This window comes from Aythya fuligula, chromosome 3 (assembly GCF_009819795.1).
Source record: "Aythya fuligula isolate bAytFul2 chromosome 3, bAytFul2.pri, whole genome shotgun sequence".
NCBI classification, from domain to species: Eukaryota; Metazoa; Chordata; class Aves; order Anseriformes; family Anatidae; genus Aythya; species Aythya fuligula.
Genome location: NC_045561.1, coordinates 6,074,197 through 6,088,643, shown reverse-complemented (window position 1 = coordinate 6,088,643; position 14,447 = coordinate 6,074,197).

The following is a 14,447-nucleotide window of genomic DNA, read 5'->3' as shown; positions in this document are numbered from 1 at the left end:
AGTGCTACCTGGGTGAGGTGCAGGGACCCCTTTATTTTTACCTCCATGCAGTAGAATTCTTAAATGCAGGACTTATAGAAATCACGTACAATCAGCAAAGGTTAACCATTCACAGCAACGCTGTATTTATTAGTCTTGGAGTGGAGACCAAGGAAATTCATGTTTACTTTCTGTGCTTTAAATGTTCTTGAGAAGTTTTTATCTTTGGTCTTCCTGAAAGCTTTCCCTCTTGCTTACAGCATCTTAATGGCTCTTCAAAAGATGAATAAAAATTCTCAGGGAAAGTAAATCTGAGGAGCTGTATAGAAAAAGAACCGGTCTAAAACTGAAACTGTTCACCTGGGAAACAAAAAAGATTGCACTTTAGCATGCAGAGAATATTTCTCTGGATTTCACTAAATTGCCCCTGCATTAGCACAGAATCTCAGGAGAAACATGAAGTAGGTAAAACCAGAAACACTTTAAATGATTTCTGGGATATTAAATTCACAAAGACCAAACGATGTTGTGCTAGACTATTTATTTTGTACTACTGTGGGTAAACCAATGGATGTGCACTTAATTTTCAATTATAGGGACCAGCCATTACATGTGCTGTGTGGGCCAAATCCTGCCCTTATTTGCAATTACTGAAGTCTTACTGTAGCCAATAATCCTATGTGAAATGGGCGGCTCTTGTGTGATGATACAAGTTGTGATAGAAAATGAGAGCAGAACACGTAACACTCCCAGTATTTGCCTATAAGATCCCAGTGAAGAATAGATGACAGCAGCCTGTCCTCTGGAGAAGTGGCATATTATTTTGAGCATTTTTTTTTCAAAAGAAAAGGACTTTTGGTGTCTGTATTGGGTCAGGTGAGCTTCTGTCATCTGTAGTCAATGTATCATCTATGGTAAATGATGCTTGTGCTCTTTAACTTGTCCAGAACTTGTCCTCTTGGCTGTTAGCTGGTGACTGCTGGGTTTGAGCAGCTCTGGGGATGGGGGATCCTGCACTGCTCTGCTCCAGCTGACCCCAGCTGAATGCTGGTGGCCAGCAGCAGTTGTTGCCAGGACGGCTAGATGGGAGAGGTCAGTGCCATAGGGTTTATTTAGAGACAGCCATGGTAGACTTTAAATAGTGACTGATTTCATTTAATGTTTTGTATTGCCAGGGTACTTGTGTATTTTCCAGTATTAATGATGTTTTCCTGGCAGAACATTGCTGTATCATTTGCTCTCAACTTGCTTCCAGGTCCTTGACTGGCTTCCTTGTGGAAAATAACCAAATTTCAAGACGGCAGTTCCCAAGAGCGATGAGTACTGTCTGTGCATCGTCTGTACTGTGCCTACCAGGACGGCTTCCATCTGTGTGAGCTTCTGAAGGGCACCTGCGTGCCCCTGTCAAATAGCAGAGCTGCATCCTCATCACCTTGTTCTCTCAAGAGCCATCCAGGTACCGAAGCAATACTACCAGTGTCCCTAATATATGCACTCTGGGGTTCTCTTGCTTGGGGGCAGCAGGTGGCATTTCTCAGGGGAGGCACCGTGCTCAAGCTGTTCAGTAATGCTTCTCACCCTCTCACCTCCTGACTATTAAGGTCCAGGTTGTTGGATGAATGCTTTGGCTTGTAGCTGAGGAGAGAAGCACTTGCTGCAGATGGTGATACTCACATTTGCTTCCTTATTGACATCACAGCAAGGGAGAAAAAAATCTGTCCCAGCTAGTAGCCCCATAGTCTTAATAGATCGAGATCTCCAAAATTTTACCTTATAAATCGTACGTTTGCAGATCAAAACTGGCATATGGCTCTGTGTGCATGCAACAGGAAGGCACAGAAAACACGAGGCTCATGCAAAGCAGAGATATAATCAGTAATAGCACAACTGTCATCACTTAAGCGATTATAATAATGAGTATTGTGATCCTCACTGTAATATCACAGCTTGGTATTGCGGTAAGAGGTGTATATGTTTCTTTAGTGTGTTTTATTTTTAAATGAGAAGGGTCAGATAAAGGAAGGGGACTATAGTAACAAGATGCCAAACTGCAAATAAGGGGTATCTGGACTCGCAGAGAATGTAAGCTGAGTAACCAGATCCACCCTGCCTTGGCTCTCCACTGTTGCCTGGAAGAGGAAGCGTGTTGGTTTTCTGGAGCCACTGAGATCTCCTAGCCCTCAGCCCTGTGCCTAAATCCAAGCAACTCGTCACGTCCACGGGCATTACCTAGCGTTATCCAAAGGTGTGACTGCCATCACCTCCCCCTCGGTACCTCCTGATGGCAAAGCCAGCAGAGCTCAGCCATCCCCATCTTCTCTTTGGGTCTGTGGCACAAGGGGGACGTCGTGCCCCAGCGATGCTCCCCAGGGAGTCGGGTGCCCCCATGCCTGCTGCCTGCAGGCTGAATCCCCTGGGATGCACCACCCCAGCAGCCCTTCTCCGGCAGCGGTACCACAGCAGAGGGGGGGGATCTCTCGTTGCCATGACAATCAGCCTGTCAGCATGAACATTTCTTTCTGCAAACGGCAGTTCAAAGCTTAAAGCGATGCTGCTGCCTCTTGAGTGCCTGCTAGCGCCATGTGCAAACAGAGCTGGGCAAAGCTTTAGGAAAATGAGGGGGAAAAGGGAAAAAAGCCAGCTGGTGCTGTGCTCCCTGCCCCACTTGGGCTCCGAGCGATGGGGGAGCGATTGTTTTCTGTGTCTTTGTTCCCAGCTCTGGCACAAATCAAACGAAGCCTCCCTTCCCCCAGCGAAGCACCCGCACTAAGCTGGAACATGCCAGGGTGAAAACGGATTAAAAGAAAACTCATCCCTGCTGCTGCAGATGGGCATAGAGCAGTGGGATGGAGGGTGCTCTGCCCCAGGGCTGCTGGCGGCTGCTGCTAATGGGGGGCTCAAACCAGTACGCTTGGGGGTCCTGGGGTATCCACTGGGCCCTCCTCTGTCTTCTGCACCTCTGACAGCAATGGGCTGGGAAGGGCCGTGCACAAACCTGCTGTGGGTGTGAGCCCTGGAGTGCAGGAAGAGCTGGAGCTGCCTCTTGCCACACTGGAGGGAGCTCCTGAGACAGGAAAAGCGCTGCAGCGTGCTCCAGCCCTCCCAAGTTACACCAAAACCATAAAAGCAGGTATATTTCGGGATGCTCTTAACAGCAGATGCTGGAAGACAGGTTGTTTCTTTTCAGGCATTACATCCTGAAGCATCAAGGTATTTTTCTCCTGTGTAGATAGGCCTGCTGTACATTTTAGACACTCTTATGTAGATCTCATATGCATATAACTTTTTACATAGGGAATCTGACTTTCTTAGAGCTGTATCACCCTGGGAGCTGGGAGGACTGAACTTCCAGGTTTAGGTGATACAGCCTTGCACTGTTGATGTCCTTTCCCCCCACCAGCTATCCTACAAACGAGGGCAGGTACAGCAGGTGGGGACCCTTTCAGCCAGACCCGTCGAGAGAAAATCAAGTCAAAAATCCTCGCCTTGCTACAGTGTTTGGCTGCCACTGAAATGCAGGCTAACGCTGGTGAAAACCTCTAAGAGGGGACTACAGGATAAGGACAAATAAGACTGTATTTCTGTAGTGTTGGCACTTTTCCTCAGTTTTTGTTTCTACTTGCTTCAGCCGCCAGGTGCTGAGCAGTGATGGTAAACCCCAAGGGCTCCCTCCTGTGTGGAGTGAGGTTCAGAAGGGACAGAAGACCCAATTTCACCCTGGGATGGAAGACCCAAGATAACCCCACGGCAGCACCTAGCAGAGGGTGCAGCCGGGGCATGGCTATGATTTGTGATCCGTGGCCAGACAGATTTGGGAGCGATGCAGAAGAGCTCTTGAGCCGTGGTCAGTTGGACGCAGCGTTCCCCAGAAGAGCCAGGACCCCGCTGCCCAGGAAACGCTGCTTTTCCCTGGCATTGCTGTGCCAGCTGGAGTGGATTAAGGGAGGAATCCCTCATTTGGGAAGGGGGACTCCTTAATCCCCGAAGGATTTAAAGATCCTAGAGAGAGTAATCACAGCTGGATTAGTGTCTGCTGGGGAGAACGGCGGGAGAGGGCAGTGTGGCACCGCCAGCCCCGAGCTCGGTCTTCACCCGTGTTTGCAGCTCCTTTTTCCTGCCCCGTTTCTTAGATATACACAGGCAGTTGAAAATACAAACCCCACAGAAAAGAAGACATTACAAAAGCGTGTCCGTGTTCAAGCCATGGGGGGTTTCCTCCAGGTGAGAGCTGTGTAAAACATGGCTTGGGCAGGTGACAAAGGGGAGGGTTTGCTGCAGCTGTCCTTTTGGTGCTCTTGCAGTGCTTCTGCTGTAACAGACCAACCAAGCCGCTGGCCAGAGGAGGTGCCTGTTGACAGACACAAGCTGGTTAGGGCCATCCCCGTGCTCCCCAGAGGTAAGCTGGCCTGCAGCCATGCGAGGACACCTGTAGGTATTGCCCTGGGGACAGTTCCCCAGCACTGGGACTGTAACTTCTGTGGTTTGTGCTGAGTGTGCCAAACCCAGCTTCTTCAACAAGGTGCGACTTCTCTTGTTCATTTCTTTGAAGCCCAATCCCTATCATATGGGGTTTTGGCACAGCTATAATATAAGTAAAGCCTTTCTGCCAGCTGAGGCATGTTCCTGCTGGGAGATCCTGCAGGAGACTTGGACCACGTTGGCTTTTGCAACTGGCCCCAGTTATCACCACTTATTTTATCACCATTATTCCCTTTGGGCAATATCGCAGGCCCTTTGGCATGCTGCTCCAGCCTTGCAAGGGGGGGCTCATCACCTCGGCTTTCGATCCATTTATTATGTTCCAAACAGTCTTCTTTGAACGTGCCTTTGCTTTCAGTTTTCAGACCCTCTGCACCCCTTCCTGCAGGCCTTTGTTGCCCCCTGATGCTCTCCTGGCTGGGGGTGAGTTTAAATCTCTCTCCTTCTGCTGTATGAACCCACTCTCTGAAAGTGACATCACTGATGAAGTCAATGTGTCAGCACAGCAGAAAGGAAAGCAATGTAATAACCGAGCTGCCAGGAGCCCGGTGCCCTTTGCTTAAATCACAAGAACAGACTGCAGCAAGGCAGGGGGCTGTTCTGATCCACTGACATTTCCAGTGTGAATTGTGCACAGGACAGACTGTTTCAGCCAAGGTCCTCTTTAAAGCACTCATTGCCTGATACCAAAATGAATTCAGTAAATACCTCCAAGGATGTGATCCCCAATCTCTGCCATTCAGTGCTGGACCGGGGGACAGCATTTTTCCCTTTCCCTCTGCACGTGCTCAGCCACGCTGCTGCCAGCTGAGCTCTGCGTGCATGCTACCAGTGCCTGCTGCCAGGGGATGGTGCTTGAGGAGTTCCCGTGGTGTGGCTGTAGGTGTTCAAGCCTCTGACACCTCGACTGGTTTGTTGTGTGTGCCAGATGGGATCGGTGGTCGTGGCCTGCTTGCTAAACCAGGTCGGTTGACGTTAGCAAGGCAAGCAGAGCAGGCAGCCTGGTGCTGCCTCCAGCTGTGCTCACAGGAGACCCTGAGTGGTACCAGCAGCAGGAGGAGCACAAGGTGTCCTGGCAAACCCGTGCACGGTTCTGCAGTAGCCTGCAGGAATCCCCGTGTGCAGCAGGTCCTTCTCCATCTCTCCTGTGGGGCCATCAGCGTCACTGTACAGCCTGCAGGGTGCTCGGAGGAGATAATGCTGCCCGAGAGTAACAGCTAGCGGGGAGCAGTGGGAGGCAGATGAAGGATTTTTATTGCTGCCATATGCTTTAAAAACCCATTCCCAAGGTAAAGGAACTCCTTTACCTTGGGAATTTTAGTCTAACTTTAACAGAGCCAGGCTAGCATTGCCAAGGAAGTAACCGCCTGCTGGTCCCTCGGACACCTTCCTGCTCCTGCGTGCATTCCTCATCTCTTCAACGCACCCTGCCGAATGTGGGCTCCTTCCTGATTTTTCTTCCTTGATCCAATCAAGGACTTTTCCGTGAGACGGGACACTCCTTTTCTTTGGAAATAGACCACACAGACAGCCCAAGGGTTTTACTCCTTCAGGTCACCTGTCTGCCAGAGGGCATCCTGCCGAGAGGCAGGAGATGGCTCAAAACCCACATGGGAAATCTTTCTGAAACTGCAGTGCTGGTTTCAGCATCCTGTCCTTAACCCGCCAAGGTTAGCGCAGGAAAGGCTGAAGCTGATTTGTAAGGCAGCCTGCTGCTGGGGAAGGGGAGGGAAGTCTCAGCAAAGCCACTGGCCTATTAGCTCTGACTGCTAGAGGACACGGGGTGGCTTCTGGTGTCAGAGGAAGGAAATGAGCGCTGGTATCTTCAGCAAACTAATTTCAGGCTTGTAGCAATTCCCCTTTCAGTTTAATATAATCATCTTTGGTGTCTGCTTTACAACAATGGCTTTGTACTGCTAAACCTTCGCTGCACATTAGCAGAGGCAGCTGGAAGTTGATTTTGGCTGTAGTGAGAAACCTTATTATCCAGCACGGGGCAAATCTCTCGAATGCAGGAGCATGTCAGTACATAAATTCAGGTTGCTCTGATCAGTATAATTTTGAAGACTTAAGTAAGAGGGGGAGAATATATTCAGGGTACTTTGATACTGGTAAAGGAACTATAGAAAATGTTATACCAGGTGATTGCAGTTACATTATTCTACAATATTAGCCTACCTAGGATTTGCTGCAAAAACTTGTAATCGAGAAATGCCTTGGGCTGCCAAATACTCCTAATGCAGTCCTTTTACGCTGCAGCGTAAGGGTGAAGTACAAGTGCACGTGGTCTCGGGTGAAGTGGTGGCTGGGCGGGATCAGGGCAGGTGGCACATCTGTAAAATGGCACCTGGGGAGGCGCAGAGCTCACTGAAACGGCAGGAGGCTGGACTGCCTGCCTTCGCCCCTCTTCTCGTTTGGGTAAAACTCCTGCTGGCTCCTTTGCCATGCAGGATGCCAAACTAATAGTCACTCTTGGCATTACAACGTGTGTAGGACTGAGGGCTGGCCATATGCTGAAACAAAAGGAAGTATTTCGGTTTGCAGTTTGGGGTGGGAGCTGGAGGCGTTCCCAGCGCCTGCCTCTTCTGACAGCTCGTGTCCCTTTGAAACCTGTCCGGCTTCGAAAAGAGCAGCATCTGACCCTGCTGACTTTGCAGCAGTGTGCACAGAGGTATGAACCCCACTGCACCGCTGCAAGTTCTGGGTCCTGCCCTCCCTGGAAATCCCTGGGGTCTGCTTTTCTTCTGGAGCTGCTGTTAGAGGGAGGAGAGCTTGGTACCTGCCGGCTGGGGAGCCAGGCTCTTGGCAGCTGGGCAGCTCACCTGTGGGCTCGTTGCTTCATGAGAAAGACGTGGATATTTAGAGAGGATTCTCTTTACTTAGCAAAAGCAGGCAGTGCCAGAACATGGGAGCACGTGGTTTTGAGGAGGGGCTCAGGTTCTGCTCTCAGCAGGAAGAATTAAAAACTAAAGTAATAGCAGTGACTTTGCTGTTTGAGTTTGTATGGGCAGAAGAGAAAATGGGGCTTGGATGAAAATATCATCATCAGTGGTGTGGGCCTGACAACTGAGCGTTGGCTGCCTCTGGAAAAGCAGTAACACGAAGAGGTGACCCTTTATTCCCATCGCCTCTGCTGGTTTCTGGCTTCCAAGAAGTATCCTGAACATTGTGATTTACTGAAGTGCTGGAAAAAGAAACGCAAGGTATATAGCCTGCTGACCCTCTGTGCCCAGATCTTCTGAAGCAGAAACAAAAAGGGAGCTTTCCCATTTCATGCGTGCAGGGCAGGAGCAATAGTTTTGAAGCGCTGATGTGTGATGGTGCTCCAGCACTTTGGAGCTGACCCTTGCTCATTCCCCACTTGAGGCTGTAGCTGCTGCTGTGCAAAGGGGCAGAGCGGGTGTCATTCCTCAGGGACCTTCACCAGGAGGTTTGCACAATCGCTGGGCTTGGTCTGCTTTGTTCCCAAACCCACCATTCCTGGCATAGCCCAGAGGACCCAACTGTGCAGGCCTGAGGACACAGTCCTCATCCTCAGCTGTTGTGTCAAGAGGTTATTGCCCGTTAGCAGAGGCTGCAGCTCCTTCCAGCCGCTGCAGGTGACCAAGCGAGCACCAGAGACTGCACCATGGCTTCAGAGCAGAGCCACGTGAGATGGTGAGATGTGATGCCTTGCAGCTTTCCCTCCTCAGGCTCAGAGATCGGAGTAGCAGGAGACGGTTTGTCTCGTGGCGAAGAGCTGACTGCGGGCCAGTTGGCAGCCCTGCGCGGGGAAGTCTGTGTTAATAACAGAGCTGGGGCTGATGCACGGCATCACTAAAAGGGATTGACAGATTTGCAGAGAGCAACTTTCCTGCATCCCATATGTTGTTGGCTTCTTCTGGGTGATTAAAAAGAGGGGTAAAAAATATTTTGCTGGAAGAAAGTATGATTATTTGTCTACTTGGGGGTTGTTTAAGCAACTCTTTCTCCTCTTCTAGCTTGATACGATATGGCCAAAACACAGCAGAAAGGCATCAATTAATCATTCTAGAGGTGTGTGTACAGTGAATGAAGTAGATATACATGTAGTTTCCTGTGGCTCTAATAGAAGGCACAGGAAAGTTCCCATAAAATTTGGGAAGTTTTGCTCCCTAAGAATGGCTGACCTGACATAGACCATCAAAGTTATAATGCTGCTAAATGGCATGGTAAGTCTAGGCCACTCTGACTTACACCTGCTAGAGATCTGGTCTGTCATCTGCAGTATAACTTTCCAGGAAGCACGAAATTTAACCCTCGGGTCAAACAAGAGCTTGCTGAGAAGTGCTAGTTTTGCTTTTCTCTGTTTCATTTAGGCAAACACGTGCAGTACAGACCATCAGTCCTGATGAGGTGCCATTGTTTAATACTGAAAAAATGCACATTCGATAGAGTTTGCATTTCCTAAAATCTGTATTATTTATTTGACAGTATATTTTTCCTTGGAAAAAAAAAAAATAATCTGCAGTTATTTATTCATTCTCGCCCCTTGGAGAGCTTGCTACCATCTGTTTTTCTTGGCTTTCCATCACCCTTTTTTTTTTTTTTCACTTGTTCTTCTCCCACTGTGCACCACTGAAGGACTATACTATACATTATCTCATAGCCAAATTATGCAGGGTATTGTAAACATGTTGTAAACTTTGCCAGCTGCAAAGTCAAGGGCTCTGAGAGATCTTGCTAAGCACTGGAAACGCTCTTTGAAGAAAGAAGGCAGCCTTTTGGAAGCAGATTTGCAGGGCAGCATGACGCAAAGGTATAATATTGCTGTTGCAAAATGCTGGAGGAAGGAAAGCAACAAATAAGTGTGCTCTCGGATCACCATAGCTTTACCATAAAGACCACAAGGTCCCTTGGAGATGCAATTTTAAGGGGGAAATCAGAAGTGTAAGGATGACGCTGAAAAAAATCTATCAGGAATAGCCCTAGTTCTAGATCTTTGTCCATCTCTTGATACTTGAACAACCAGGTAGCATGCTCCCGCTCCACCCAGCATCCTTCGGCCGTCATCCCTGGGCAACTGCTCGCAGTTCTTGAAAGGCTGAGCGCTTCTGAGACGAATAGCTGGGCAGGACATTCATATGCAATGTTTAGGGAACTCAAAGCCATCTTTTAAATTATTCCATCCATACTTCATCTTCCTTTCCGGCAGTTAGTGAAACACATCGCGAGCTCAGTCGCACTTAGATAATATGGCTGGGAATGACCTGTGACTTATTGTCCTGTTCCTACTATTTCTACAGTGTTAAGAGCTTAAGGGAGAAAAATTGCTTAGCTTAGTAAGAATTATTTTTCTTTTTGCAAGGGATGGACGATGGTCTTTCAGCCCTGGAAGTAGTCTAGTGAAAGCTGTTTCTTCCCTGAAGGGTCTTCTATTACTCTTACGGGCACACGTTCACAGGCTTGAGGCTTGCACGCTTGTTATGGGGTGCTGATTTAAATGAGGGACTTTAATCAACAATTTCCATCATGACTTAAATCAGCTAGCAGGAAACACAGAATTGATTATTTAAATTAAGCTTGTTCTTTATTTGTACTTCTTAATTATTTTCCTAAGGAACAAATGGTAGGGATTGACTAGTGCCTAGTGCTCTCCTTTTACTTATGCTCAGGATATGCCGTTACCATATTTATTTCAGAATCTGCACATTAAGTTTGAAGTCACTTAACGCTTTTCATTTTATGTTCCGAATTGAGGACTGACACCTCTACTACATGACTAATTTTAATGCTCATCTGTGTCAAGGTGCACAAGCCAAGTAAGAAACATACATTAGTTAGTGTCTTCTGATTTAAATCCCAATAAAACCCTACATATGATGGATATACAGTGTAGGGAGAAGAGTGCAATTACCAAAACTTATTCTGCATTTGACATGGACGTTCTGAACACGGGATGTTCTTGCCAGCAGACCAGCCTGCCTTTCCAGTCACCAAACCCTTATGAGGGCTTATACTGGGAAAAGTAAAATAGCCTCTTATCTCTTTTGGTTCAGTCCCTGATTGTTTTCTCCATGTTTAGTGAACTGAAGGAAGAGACATCTTTCTGGGTGTGCAGAGGAGAAACGTCTCTGTCTGTAACTGGCTCAGCAAATACTTCAGTCACTTCAGCTAACGCTGATCCCTAACCCTAATCGTAACACTAACCCTAACCCAAGCCCAAAACTCTAAACCAAACCCTAAACCTAAGCCTAACCATAGCCCTAACACTACCCCTAACTCTTACCCTAATGCTAAACCTAACCATAACCCTAACCCTATTCCTAATCCTAAACGCTAACCCTAACCCTGACCCTAACCCTAACTCTAAACATAATCCTAAACCTGATGGTAACCGTAAACCTTATCCTAACCCTAACCCTAAACTAGACCCTAACCCTGACCCTGACCCTAAACGTAACCCTAACACTAACCCTACATCTAACCCTAAGACTAACCCACACCATAACCGTAACCCTAACCCTGACCCTGATCCTAACCATAACACAAACCCTTACCCTAACACTAACCCTTATCCTAACCCTGACCCTAACAGTAACCCTAACCCTGAACCTGACCCTGATCCTAACCCAGACCCTGACACTACCCCTAATCCTAACCATAACACTAACCCTAACCCCTAACCCTAACGCTAACCCAAATCCTAACCAACCCTAACACTAATCCTAACCCCAAACCAACACTAACCCTTACCATAACCCTAAACCCTAAATCCTAACCCTAACCCTAAACCCTAAACTCCAACCCTAACTATAACCCTAAAGACTAAACCCTAACCCTATACCCTAAATCCTAACCCTAAACCCTAACCCTAACGTTAACCCAAACTCTAAACCAAACCCTAACCCTAAAAGTAACCCTAACCCTAAAACCTAACCTAACCCTAAACATAAACGTAACCCTAATCCTAACCCTAAACCTATTCCTAATCCTAACCTCTAAACCTAACCCTGACCCTAACCAAGACCGTAACCCTAACGCCCTGACACTAACCCTAATGACCCTAACCCCTCACCCTTAACCCTAATGCCACCCTAACCCTAATGATGGCAACCGTAACCCTAACTGTAACCCTGACCCTAACCTAACCCTAACCCCCTAACCCTAACACCCTAAACCTAACCCCTAACCCCAACCCTAATGACCCTAACCCTAACACTAAACCCAAACCCTAACCCTTAACCCCAACCCTTACCCTAAACCCTAACCCTAGCCCCCAACCCCAACCCTAGCTCCTGAGAACTACATCTCCCGGCATGCTCTGGGCACCAAACATGGCCTCCCGGAAGCCCGGTACCTACCACCATTCCCCGGGCAGCTGGCTTGACCAATCACAGGCCGAGTGTTCGAGAATTACCTTTACCAGCACTCAGTGCAACCCAAGCACTTCCCGCCCTTTCAAAAAAGCCTCAAGCCCTAACACTAAAAAACCTCTAAACCCCTACAGGTCTAACCCAAACTATTTGCCACACTAAACCCCTGAAGTCCGATGCTTAAAAGCCCTAACCCAAACACTTAGGACGCTCAAAACCCAAACCCAAAACATTAGGATGCTAAAAGCCCTAAACAAAAAAATTTGAACGCTCAAAGCCCTAACCCCAAAATTAAGATGCTCAAAACCCAAAGCCAAAACAGTAAGACACTCAAAGCCCAAACACAAAAATTAGGATCCTCAAAACCTAAAGCCAACCCAAAACAGTAGGATGCTCAAAGCCCTGACTCAAAACATTAGGACGTTCAAAGCCCTACCTCAAAATTTTAGGACACTCAAAACACAAACCAAAACCCAAAACTTTAGGACACTCAAAACACAAACTGAAAACATTAAGACACGCAAAGCCCTAACCCAAAAATTAAGATGCTTAAAGCCCAAAGCCCTAACCCAAAACAGTAGGATGCTCAAAGCCCTAACCCAAAACATTACGATGCTCAAAACCATAACCCAAAACTTAAGATGCTTAAAACCCAAAGCCAACCCAAAACAGGAGGATGCGCAAAGCCCTAACCCAGAACATTAGGATGCTCAAAACCCAAACCTGAAAACTTAGGATGCTCAAAACCCTAACCCTGGAGAACCTAACCTGAAAAAAAAAAAAAAAAAAAAAAAAAAAAAAAAAAAAAGATCCTAAAACCCTAACCCTAAATAACATAGCAACACTCCATCCCCAAAAAAACTCTAAAACCCTAACACACTAACCCTGAAACCCTTAAAACTCCAACCCAGTTATACACCAGTTACCTCCCTTAAGGGATATAGAGAAGGTCTCTCGGATACTGCAGTCCTACTTCTCATGCATGCAGCCAGAGGTCAGTCTCATTCTGGTGCTGATGGTGGTGGAAGCTGGGGCAACGGTGGTACTGCTGGAGATACCACAGCCACCGGAGGGGGAACTGCCGGGGGTGGATTTTTAGGATATGGAGGTGGTAGGTTATCCAACGGCTCCCGTTTATCATCTTTTTCTTTTTCCTGTTCTTTTTCAAATTTCTTACCTGCTTTTAGTGTAAATATTGAGGCTGGAAAAGGATGTGAAGTCCTTCTGATCCATAATCCTGCATAATCACTTTCTTCCCGGCAAAAAGATTCCTTTGAATTAACATGTACATTTAAGGCCTGACAAATCCAGTCTTCAAAGGATCCAAAAACAGGCCGAAAGACATGTGGTCTTAAAGGCTCCTTTGGCCATTCTATCACACAATACTGGACCATTTTTTTATTTACTTTTTCCTTTTCTGGGGCCCCTCTCGTTCCAATTTCTAACCGTTATTCCTAATGGACTTTCTGGTGGTATGTCTGGTAATTTGCTCCCTTTCTTCTGGTCCCTGGTCTTCGATTTTATCTGACCCATCTAGGAATTTTACTATGGCAATTCCCACAGGCCTTGGTTACCTTAGTAAGAGTGTCTTGCAAAGGGTTTAGGACCTATCACCCACCCACAAATCCTATAGGAATCGCTTCGGTCCTTCACCGGCCAAGTCCCTCGCGGTTAGAAGACCTCCACAATCGCTTTGGAACTAAATTCCATCTCAGTCACACTCTTACACACACAGGCAACCGAATCCCACCCAACTGAACGGTATACACTTTAAATGCTTACGACTCCGTTGTCTTCATTCAGATCTTCACACGCAGAATTACAGGCAAAATATAGTGCTGCAGCCGGCAAGGGAGCTGGAAAAAAAAAAAATCAAGACCTTTGCCTACCTTTATTCAGGTTCAAGATGCCATTAGTCCCGACCCAACTCAAACATCAGCCACCAAATGTTGGGGCGCCTCTCCTAGATCAAGAAACGTCCATATCAGGAAGCGTTTGATACAAAAAAAAATTACACGCACAGAAGTGATTCCTTTAAGCTCCCACTGCAAGACGAGAGGTGCTCAGCTCCCAATTGAACATCAGCAATATTCCGAGGAGGTCAAGTGTTCAATACCCTCAGGATGGCTTCCCCAGGGCCTGCCAAGCACCAAGAGCAACAACACAGTACAGCACAGGCAACACAGATGACAAGCTGGGACTGCCCTGCCTGGCACGTGTTCATGCTGTACGTGACAGAACTCCCCACGCATAATCTCTGTGCCTGACCTGATCAATCCTGAAAGGCCACATGTGCTGCAAAGACTTAAAAGCACAGACCCTCACCCTATGGGTGCATTCACAACCCCAACTCAAACACAGCCTCACTCCCCAACACACAATATTTGCCCCTGGACTTAATTCTCAGGGCTCAGAATCCACCATCAACGTGGACCACAGAGGCCAGCTAGGATGTTGCAAGTACTTTCTTCGTCCCTTCAAAAGAGGAGTCACCCAGAGGTGCACCAATAGACTATTACACCAAAAACAATGCCCATTTTCCAACTTTTCTCCACTCACCTTCCCGATCCAGGCTTAGTGCTTCCATTCAGTGTGCCGAGCCAAAGTCACGGGGTTTAGACCAAGGAGAAAGAACAGACAAACGTGACAATCCAC